This window comes from Elaeis guineensis, chromosome 8 (assembly GCF_000442705.2).
Source record: "Elaeis guineensis isolate ETL-2024a chromosome 8, EG11, whole genome shotgun sequence".
NCBI classification, from domain to species: domain Eukaryota; kingdom Viridiplantae; phylum Streptophyta; class Magnoliopsida; order Arecales; family Arecaceae; genus Elaeis; species Elaeis guineensis.
In genome coordinates, this window is record NC_026000.2 from 24196859 (window position 1) to 24209154 (window position 12296).

The 12296-nt window shown below is 37.1% G+C and overlaps 1 protein-coding gene across 3 annotated transcripts in view; it reads right to left on the reverse strand.

The window, feature by feature from the left end:
• Positions 1 to 4033: 4033 nt before the first annotated feature.
• LOC105049827 (flowering time control protein FPA) overlaps positions 4034 to 12296 on the reverse strand; it is a 37657-nt gene continuing 29394 nt past the window's right edge. For 2 of the 3 annotated variants that reach the window (XM_010929587.4, XM_010929586.4), the window contains one exon: positions 4034 to 4357. The gene's annotated coding sequence lies outside the window, so the exon portion shown is untranslated. Of the gene's footprint in view, positions 4435 to 12296 lie in introns of all 3 variants that reach the window. The other variant, XM_073261700.1, reaches the window with a different exon arrangement.

Below are 12296 nucleotides of genomic sequence, written 5' to 3' on the forward strand. Positions count from 1 at the left end.
TTGATAATTCATTTTTGATAAAAGTATCTTCAATAAAATTACATATCTAATCATTGAATTTGTTCTGATGTCTTTTTAAATATATTCAATCAAGAATTTTATGAAAAAATTAAGATAAAGATGGCATTATGCAAAAGACTATGTAATTATAGTCGTTATATTAAAATTGATGGAAATGATAATGTTATCATGATATTAAAAATTATTTTATATTAAAAAATATATTTATAAATTTTATCATATTTTTATATAAAATTTATCTTCAACCAAATATAGTAATTTTTTTCAGTATCATTTTTTAGAATAATTTTTCATCTATCAAATATAATAAAATTTATTTTTTTTATAATTATATTTTTAAATAAATAATATCCAAAAATTATTAGATTATCTATAATCTGACACATCCTACCTAACATATGCTAATTGTGATAAATATAATCTCCTATGATATTTTTCATGCATGAAAAATAGTGATACCTATAAGCATAAAATCATCTATGTCATTGCATGCATGCATGGTCTCTTTCTATTCTTCGGATATTTCTCTAATAATTCAGGATGATAAATTTTCTCTCAAACAATTTTGTGCATCCAAATATTGATGTCAAAGCTAGGTGCTATAGGTGAGTCAATTGAAAATGTTTTTGAGTGACAACATGGAGGATCATTGAATGATAGATAGTACATGATTTATGTCTTTTAGAAAGATAGTTTCTGAACTGATTAATAAGCATGGATTAAAAGATACAGCTTATATCCAACTTAAACTGAGTGAGGGCGAACAAATTCTGACTACAAGTGCTAGCCTAGCTTGGTGATATATGATGACCTTGATCACTTGGGTGTTCAATTCAGCTTGAAACAACACGTATTCACGCAAGGGTGCATGTCTGTACTATTTTGAGAAGAAATTTTTTTCTTAATATACCTAGTAGCATTATTTAATAGAGACAAACGTATTTATAGCAAGTATGTGGCTCGGCTCATTTTGATCGTGGTAGAGGCATTATTTAATGAGACAATATATTTAATGCGATCATTCTGTGCCGATGGTGCGTGCATGGCGGATAACGAGTAGCACCATGAGGATCGTCCATTGCCGATGGATGGTGTGCTGTGCACCCACCGTGCAATGCATAGCTGAGAATCCAGACTCTTTTGAATCAGACTTATGCCGTAGAACAACGTACAATAAAATATAATAATATATAATATAATAATAATAAAATAAAATAAACATATCATGGATATTTGACTAATATGGTAGAAATTTCGTTTTTCACTTGATGGGTGACTAGTAGATAAGGAAGTCATCTTAAACAAAATAGGTTTGAAACAACCAATTAAGCGTACACAACTCTACATTTATCTTATTATTTTGGGGCATTTTGCGGAAAGATCAGGGATACTTCAGCATCTCTTTGGAGATATCTTATTATGTTGGAACCATATAGGAGATGCATAGTTTGACAGATTATTGTAGCTTCAATCTTTATTTTTGAATTTTGACATGCTTTATTACCCACAATAAGTGTAATAATTCATATTACATGCAGACTGCAATTAAAGGCATCAAAATGGTCATGCTTCTTTATATTAAACTATTAATCCACCTATCACAGCAAGAAAAAAGAATTTTCTGTTCCACCAGGGCATGATATCATCTTTCCACATGCGTATCACAAATGTTATGCTGGTTGATTTTTAAGGTTATCGATTTTATTTCCACGTTCAAATTAGAAAACTAACGGATGATATTACATAGATAGCTGGTAATCAAAATCAAGCAAACCTACACTTGAATATCTCCTATTTTAAGTTTATAAAGAAACTTGAAATAAAATAAAAAATAGCTCATGGTAAGAATATTGCTTGGTGAGAGAAGTTATAAAGCTAACCTCAAAATAATTTGAGGTCATGTAGTTATGCATTTTTCATAACCTTTTCCAAAGTTGTGCACTTTTTCAAAAAAAAAAAAAAAGGAAGTGATTTCCCGTGATACTTATTCATAAAATTAGTAATTTTCCGGACAATAGTTACATTAAAAAATAAATAAATTCTAAAGAAGTTTTTTTTTTAATTTTATTTTGTACAAATAGAATGTTTCTGGAGTGACTTTATCTGATAATATGAGGAACAGTCATAAAAATTTCAACTTGTCTCAACATCATCCTATCAATTAGATGGGCCACGGAAATTCTTCAGTACCCATGTATTGAAGCTGCATTAGTAGTCACAGATGACCATGAAGAATCCATATATTGAAGCTGCATTGGTGAAAGAGGACTCCGTTCTTTTTTAGACAACCAAGGGTGCAACTCAAACAGATTGGGTTATAGGTGGTAAAATCCAACCAAAGCTCTATGGATCTAAAGCCTGGCATAACACAACCCGGCAAAGGGTGGGAGTTGGGATATGTCCAACTTGCGTAGGGTTAATATTGGATTGGATTGAATCCTATTAATCCAGTTGCTTTAGGCTGATTGAGGATTTTAAAAAGAAAAGATTTGCAAAAGCGTCTGACATTTGGTTGGACAGAAAGAAGGAAATGTGGGAGATATGAAATATTTAGTTTAACAGAACTAGTAATATAAATTACATTGAACATATAAGAATCTTATGTGATTTCAACACTTTTGATGTCTGGGTTCAAGGGTTCAAGACACGTTCTTATTTGGATTGAGTTTAAGCTCAACCTTAACTCGAGATTTGATTGGCACTGGCAAGTCAGACTTAACCCAAGTTCATAGAATGCCGTTGGTCCTGATCCAACGGGCAAGTTGGGCTGATGGGATACGGGTTAGGCCCAACCAGAGATGCTTCCTTGTGCAAGGACTTGATCCCAAGTCCAACTACCCCAAAAGAACAAAAAGGAGGATGGATATGGGCAATACAAGACTATCCCACCTGACCACATTTGGGTCAAGGTATAAGAACCTACTGCTAGTTGAGAAATATGGTTTATTTTTCAAGTCATTCAAGATTAAATTACATATGACCAACTAGTAATTCAAATAAATGATTCAATGAACAGTGAAGAAGAAGGTGCTAGCTTATATTTATCTTATTAGTAAAACCTATGGGTCTGTTTGTGAATGCTTGTTCATGGACGCTGCAGCTTTTAGCCAAGAGTAATTTTTAGTAAAAATATTTTTTGATATCAAAAGCTAACAAACAGTTTTTTGTTTTGCCATCATATTCTAAAACTATTTTGAAGCTATAAAAATAATTTATATATGTTTGATTAACAGATCCAAAAGCTACTTTAAATGATAAAATGATCAAAAAAAATAAATATTTAAAATAATTTTAAAATTATTTGGATATAAAATTTCTACTATTTTTTTTTTTAATTTGGGTCATCTCGGATGAAGATGAGTGGAGATTAATCAAAGAAAGATGAGAGGAGATTAATCAAAAGATGTAATGTGGATGGAGACGAAGAGATTAATATGAAAAAAAAAAACCCTAATAGATAAGTAGTCACACAAAAAATATCCTAGAAGTTAGAAAATTATTTGAGATATGGATGGAGATGAGATTAATAGAGGAAGATAGAAATAAGAAGAGAGATTAATAATCCTGAAAAAAAAAAAAAAAAGTTAGATGGAGAACATAATTTTTTAAAAAAATTAACTTTCCGTAAAAAGATATTTAGCTTATCCATGGAAAAGGAGAGCAGTTATATGTAAATTACATTTTGAGGAATCTTAATCGCAATCCAAAACCATTTTTTGATTGTAACCAAATATTCTGCTTTTAAATCTAAAATCACTTTTGACGATTTATCCAAATGCACCTAGTCAATTATGCCAAAGATCTAAGTTCAATTTAAAAGAAAAAAAAGAGAAACAAAATGTGAAGAATGTAACATTTTATGGGTTGTAATCAAAGATTCAAAATTCTGTTTTTAAATCTGAAATTATTTTTGATGATTACAAATGCATCCCTAACCTGCACTTAGTCAGTTATGCCAAAGATCTGAGCCCAATTTAAAAGAAGAAGAAGATGAAACAAAATATGAAGGATGTAACAAGAAAAATTGTAATCAACAATGGCAAGCACTTTAAAGGTTACTGCAATGACCAACATCCAGATTCTAAGATTTTTGTTGGGTTCATCTAACTTAAGATTATGTTTCCTTTATCCGAATGATACAGCTTTCCCTACTCAATTAGTCCAATTTTTCAGTAAAGAAAACATATTCATAATCCATCTATCTCCTTCGACTCGGGCTGCATGGTGGATCGCACTCCAAGTTCCAGTTCCAACAAACCAGCGGACCATGATGGCACAGACTGCTCCCATGTCCCCATCAGCAGGAATAAACGATGAAAATGGCATCCATGTCTACCTACAAAGACAAATAATCATACATTGCTCAGCTTGACGGCAATTGGACAAACACGAGGCATTTATGCGACCATAGACCTACAAAGGAGGGAGACAGCGTCAAATGTTTCGTACAAAAAGAATCTCGTATAAGAAATACATCACCTAACAAAGGAAAAACGCTACTGTTATTGCGCTAGAAAGAACATTGTACTCCGATGACCACTGCAGGCTGAGCAACTCCCGGGGATTCATAGCATTGAAGAACTCGATGGAATTTAAATGACCGTGCCCTCCTCGGAGTTGTCGTCATTCTACTCCCTCGTAACCTAGATCGGCTGCGATTCATTGGATATCCAAACTAATCTAATTTAAATAAAAAAAATTTATCTAATCTGATTAAAATATAAAATGAATATAGATAATGATATTCCTGTTGGATGGATGTTTGGCCAGGACACCATCTCCCAAGATCTTTTCAGTACCACACGATGCAGCAGGGAGAAAGAAAAACAAAATAAAAGAAAAAATAATCAAAATACGTGGATCAGCCACAAAAGAACTCGCCTCCACGAGGCATGCAAACTTCACTATGAAAAAGAAAATTTTACAAGAGGAGACCTCACCCTCAACCCTTGTACACCCAATTCTCTCTCACTAGAAGTTTCCCTCACAAAAGCTCTCTCTCTCTTGAAGACCCTCCTGAACCCCTGAAGTGCCTGGCGACCGCTGTCCAAGAGCCCTGCTTCTTCTCTCACAGCAACGCTTCCGCCTCTCTCTTTCTTCTCGGGTTCGTACGGTGCGAGAAAACCAACCACTACCACTGTTTGTTCGTCACAGGCTATTTTAAAAGCTTAAACGTGGTTTAAAACCTAATTAGATTAGGTTTAGGTCTCCTAAACAAGCCAAATCAACCTCCTGAACCGTCGGATCGTCACCGCAATCTCCCTGGGCTGTCCGATCGCGATCGGTCCACGGAATAGTACCGTGGACCGTATGAAATACGTGAAAAATGCCCACGCGGTCCACAGGCCCAGCTGTGGACCGCCCGATCCACGATGGATCGGTGCAAAAGGCCAGCAGGGCCGGCTGGGCCAGCCTGCTCCCGCGCGCGGGCCTGCACGCGCTTGGGCCTCGCGCCCGGCTGGGCCGTGCGCCCGCCTGGGCCGCGTGCCCGCCTGGGCCTCCCGCCTGCGTGGGCCGCGGACCTAGGTCGCGCGTCCCGTGCGCCGCCGCCTGCGGCCGCGCCGCTGCCGCCCGCCGCCGGTCGCTGGCGGTCCTCCGTCGCCTCGAATCTCGTGCCGACTTCAAAAGCTCCTATCTCCTCCATCCGAGCTCCGTTTCAGGTGATCTTGATCTCGTTGGACTCCGTTTTTCACCGCGAACCTCGCTATGGCTCAATGTGGACTGAATCTCGAGGCGTCAAATCCTAACAATCTCCACCTCGACTCGATATTCGGCCTCCTCCAAACTCCGAGAGCTTTTGAATCCCCTCGCCTCCATGCCCTGGGGCAATCGCCTGCTGATCATGGATGGGCAAACATGAGAGTCGAGCCAGGCTGCTCGATCCCATCTCCATCGTATGTTGTGCTCCTTCTGACCTGAGACCTGCTGGGGCATCGTCCTGCGGCAATAGGAATCTCACCTTGCGATGTCGCCTTTCATCCTCCCGAGTCTCCTGTCTCGTACCCGATCTGCCTCCTAGAGCTCCACCTCGCTTTGGGCTCCACCTGGCTCCCGAAACTCCACCTCGCACTGGACTCCCTGTCAGATAATAATATCCTCTGCTCCCCTTCTTCCCCTCCAGCACAATCCTAACGCCACGTAGCACCCTCAGGATTCGTCCACCAGCTACCGTCCTGTAGCCTCTCGAATCCAGTCTGCTAAGTGAGATAAGATTCTGTCTGAAATCGGATATGTATCGGACCTCCCCCAATCTCTTCACTGCACCATCACGTGTCCTCCAGCTGTCCGTCCCAATGCCTCTGATCGCACAGCTCGATCCATCCGGCAGATATACAGTGCCCTCACTATTCTCCAGGGAGTCAAGCTGCTCCTCTCTGCAACATACATGATAGGGGCATGCAGAATCTAATATCCACTGTTGGAAAGAAGTAGATACCTCATCAGATATCTCCAGGACATCTCCATCTAAATCGCTGCCGGCCGTCGCTACAGCAGCCACCGTCCGATTTTTCAGTTGAGGGCAATCTCTGGCTAGATGCCCTAACTCCTCACACCGATAACACTTGGTTTTGCTCAAGTCCCTCCTAGACTTAGACCGCCCTCGTTGCGATCTCCTGTCGCTCCGTCTACCGCCTCATGCTCTTCCAGAAGCCACCAAAGCTGAGCTACCGCCGCCTGAGCTCGAAGCTGAGTTCTCCCTCCTGAGAACCTCGTTCTGGAGTATCGCCGCGGTGACCTCGTCCATCTTGATAGTGCTCGTCCCCACTAGAAGAGCAGTCACCAAAGACTCGTATGAAGGGGAAAGTGACGCCAGCAAAACCAGCGCCCTGATCTTCTCCTCAACGTTCTCGCCAACGCTGAGAAGGTCGGTGAGGATCTTCTAGAAGTGGCTGAGATGCTCCTGCACGCTCTGTCCCTCAGTCATCCGCATTGGTAAAACTACCTCCAGAAGAAAAGAGTGTTGGTGAGAGACTTCGCCATGTACAATCCTCGAGCTTCGATCACAGCACCGTCGGGAAAGTCTCGCTCAGCACATGGATCACCACCTCATCCGCTAGGTACATGCGGATGGTACTCACCGCCTGCATCTGTAGCCGTTTCCAATCCTGCACCTCTATGGTAGTCGGCTTCTCATCGCACAAGAGAGCATCGATCAACCCCTGTTGGATGAGCACGTCCTTCACCCTTGCCTGCCACAAGGAGAAATTGCTCTTACCATCGAACTTGTTGATCTCCATCTTGATTGTTCCTATTTTCTCCATCTTCAGTCTTGCTCAGCACCACTGCAATTTGCGTCCTTGTACCGCCTTGCTCTGATACCACTTGTTGGGTGGATGTCTGGCCAGGACACCACCTCCCAAGATCTTTTCAGTACCACGCGATGCAGCAGGAAGAAAAAAGAAATAAAAGAAAAGAAAAAATAATCAAAATACGTGGATCAGCTACAAAAGGGTTCGCCTCCACGGGACATGCAAACTTCACTATGAAAAAGAAAATTTTACGAGAGGAGACCTCACCCTCAACCTTTGTACACCCAATTCTCTCTCACTAGAAGTTTCCCTTACAAAAGCTCTTTCTCTCTTGAAGACCCCCTGAACCCCTGAAGTGTCTGGCGACCGCTATCGAGGAGCCCTGCTCCTTCTCTTGCAGCAATGCTTCCGCCTCTCTCTTTCTTCTCGGCTTCGTACGGTGCGAGAAAACCAACCACTACCACTGTTTGTTTGTCACAGGCCTTTTTAAAGGCTTAAACGTGATTTAAAACCTAATTAGATTAGGTTTAGGTCTCCTAAACAAGCCAAATCAACCTCCTAAACCGTCGGATCGTCACCGCAATCTTCCTGGGTCGTCCGATCGTGATCGGTCCATGGAATAGTGCCGTGGACCACGTGAAACGTGTGGGAAACGCCCACGCGGTCCACAGGCCCAATCGTGGACCGCCCGGTCCACGGTGGACCGGTGCAAAAGGCCAGCAGGGCCGGCTGGGCCGGCCTGCTCCCGCGTGCAGGCCTGCACGTGCCGGGGCCGCGCGCCAGGCTGGGCCGCACGCCCGGCTGGGCCGTGCGCCCGCCTGGGCCTCCCGCCCACATGGGCCACGGGCCTGGGTCGCGCGTCCCGCGCGCCGCTGCCGCCCGCCGCAGGTCGCTGGCGGTCCTCCGCCACCTCGAATCTCATGCCGACTTCAAAAGCTCGTATCTCCTCCATCCGAGCTCCGTTTCAGGTGATCTTGGTCTCGTTGGACTCCATTTTTCGCCGCGAACCTCGCTGTGGGCTGAATCTCGAGGCATCAAATCCTAACAATTCCTTGCTCTGAACTTAACAGGATATAACATCCATCTAAATTTTTCATTCAAAATTATAATTATTTTATAATATTTGAATAATAATTTTTTATATGGCTCACTCCGATCCAACCTAATCGATCTTATCTATCCGACCAACACCACCACTTGATCCGATTCGAGATGAATAGGAGATGAATATGGATATAAAATTTTTAATTGTTGGATCAATACAAATATTGACCAACTCAACCAAAACCCAACCATTGCCATTCCTACACTAACCCCTTGCTCCCCCATAATTTAGGGTTGAAAATGGATCAAAAATGGATATATTCATATTCGTATCCATAATATGAAAAGATCCATATACAAATACTAAACAAATATTAAAATTGATATTCATATTTTTTCTAAATAGATATAGATACAAATCATATAGTAAACAAATACACATTTATCCTAAGCTGATATGCACATAAGTTAGACACTAGTTATATCCATATTTTTTCTATCCACATACGGACATAAATCCAACATAAATTGAATTTTTAGCAAAACTATATCATGATAATTAATAATAATTTTATAACCATATAACGTCATAATGTAATTCATTATGTAGATTACATAATACACAAGATAACTAAAAGTTTAAGACATGATTATTAAACCCACATGGAGACCGACCTGATCAAAAGCCCTTATGGGCTCGATTGAGTTTGCTTTAAAATATTAAATATTAAAATTATTTAAAATAATAATATAACATAAAAATATTGATAATTTTTTATCAAATATTATCATTAGTCTTTAAACTTAACATAAATAAAATAATCATGAATTATTTATTTTTTTAGAAAGATTGTAACAAAAATATATAAAAATATAGTGGTACATACAAGTTGCCAATATCTCTAAATATTTTAGCAATAAACTTTTGCAAATATTTAAAAATAATTTTTCATTTTTATCAAATAATTTAAGATAAATTATATTTTTTGTTCCTAAAATTTAGGTAATTTTTTAAAACATCCTTAAAGTTTTAAAAGCTTAAATTTGATCACTCTATTTTCTGAACCATTTTAATATTAGCCCTCTCTTATTGAATGTCTCAACCAATAATAACTCATGCTTACGTGACAAAAACTAATATTAATATTGTAAAGATCACCTAAATTGATATGGCATGGCATTAACTAGGATGATATGGCATTAAGTCAGTGAGATGTAGCGGTTAGAAACCCATACTCTAATCTAGATGGATTATCATATTCGAACTATTTAGGCTACTATGAGTATTCAGAAAAGTCATCAAACTTAATGTTTTGATCCAGATGGATCACTAAACTCGATATAAACTACTATCACTATAGATATTCAGAGGATTATCAAACTCAATGTAAATTATTTTCACCACTATGGTAGCATTTGGTGATTCAAATAGGATCATCAAGATGATCTAAGATCATCGATGATCCGAATCTTATTGTGATCTGATCATCAGTAATCTAAGATCACTACATTTTATAAGCCATGGTCCATTAATTAAAGATCCTCGGATATTTACGAGTAACTTGTTTGGTATTCTATGAAAATCTAATATCATTTATTATATAATACCAAAACTACCCATAATATATTCTATAAAAAAATATTTATTGATCATATATAATATATTATAAATAAAATATTACTATATTCATTAATATATTAATAATTAATAGATATATATATATTAGTTCTATAAATTATTAGTCCTATAAAAATATATTAATCATTGTTATAAAATTAAAATTTTTGTTTATGCCTATAATATACTATTTATCAATATGAATATTTATTTTGATTAAAAAAATAAGGCAAATAGAAGTAATTTATTAGAAAATATATAAATATAAACTACAATAAGATATCTCTACTATAATTTAAAATTATTAATGAATTACAATATGACAATAATATGATTAATATTATATTGTAATATAATATATATCATAAATATAATATATGATATCATATATACAATATGGATATAATATATTAATGGTATATTGATACACTAATTTTTTTTTATTAGAGTAAGGGATATTTTTATCTTTATATTTCAACCTAAGATCACTGCCTGGAGATGATCTTGGATTTCTGACTTTGAGGATAGGTATCCAATCACTAGGTTTGGAGGTAATTTGAATAGTAGGGATGATTTAAAATTACTACTACATAGAATCACCATAGTACAATCAAATACGGTGATCTCATCACCTCTATCCATATCACCCTTAATCCTAAATGGATCATCTCAAATGAAATACCTCCTACAAGTCTTAAGGAGGACTATCATACTCGATATAGATCACGCCGATCACTATAATGAAGATAAATAGAATCCAAGAGCAAGATCCACCATATCAAGAAGCCAAATCACATACAAAACTTTTAAAGGCCATAACTTGGTCATACAATGCTTGAATAAGATACTTTTGTTTTTTAAAATTGGATATCTTCCTGAGATCTACAACTTTAGATGACTCCTAAGGAGTTAAATCAGATCAAACTTCATAATTTGGATCTCGAAATAAGCTGATCAAACCAAAGCTTTCTTTTCAAAAAAGATTTCATCTAGAGGTTATCTTTTAATCAGCAAAGAATTAGACAAAGTGGTAGAAGATAAAATTGATGTAGAAGTCAAGATCTATCTCCTATAGGAGTTTAGTATATTTTCATAATTTTTTATATTAATCATATTTTTTTTAAAGAGTTGGTCCTATCCGATCGAAATTATTCAAGGGACATCCTTTTAGAAGATAAAAAAGAAGAATCTAATCTAAATTATGCAAAGATGAGCCTCACTATTATAAATAAGGGGCTATGTATCTCAATTTTAATTGTGGAGAATCAATGAAAGAAAAGAAACTTAAATCCTACTTCCGAAAATCCTTTCTTCTTCTATTGAGAGATTCAAATTGAGCAGATTAAACAAAATCTTTCTTCTCTCTGATCAGATCACGCTCGCAATTGATGTGGCATATGGATAATAATGTAGTATAATATATGAAAATTCATTTTGATGATATGATGCATGGATGATGATGAAATACATACAGTAGAATTGTCTGCCCAAAAATATTCTATTATGGAGTGTCATATCATCACCTATATACCACATCATCATCTATGCACCATGGCATCTCCCATATACCATGACTTATGGTTTTAATATTGTAATTTATCTGATTAAATCCATCTAGATGTAGTGTATATTAACACGCATTGAGATTTATTTTATATATTTTAAATTGATCAGAACTCTGAGTAAAGATAAACCTCCAATAAAGTGATAGGGATATATTTGATGGTTTGATAAAGTTAAGCTCACAAAATCATCATCATGAATAACGTTTATCTTCTAGTTATTATGACTGATTCAGATACTGTCTCTGATGGGTGAGACACGTTATTAAAGAACAACTATAGATTTGGTCCCTGACTCATCCGAGAACCTTCTTATCGGATATACTCAGATCAAGAATTGAAAAACTAAGACGTTTCTCCACGACATCAAGAAGCACATCCAACTTGGTTCTCTTATGCTTGCAGATTGCAGATGGCTATAGCTTGATTCAATTGGGCCTCAACAATAATGGCTAGAGGTACTCTAATTTTCCTATTCAGATTAAAATTTTCTACATTTGGTGGTATTAGAGCACCTTTTGTGCTATTTTGTTCAGTCCATTGATCTTGATATTACATGAAAAATTTTAAATATACCATGTTTCTATTTATTTTTGGCATATTAAAGATTATTTGATTATTATTAATGAACAAAATGAAGAAGAAAAGATCTCCATTTTTTCTATCGACATCTGAGGGGATATGACTGACGATGAATCCTGAAGCCGTGATGTTAAATGTAGATCTGATTCAGATCAAGTGCTTGAGATCGGAGTCATCTCGATCTAAATCTGTTTCCTGATCTCTAAAGGATTTATAATT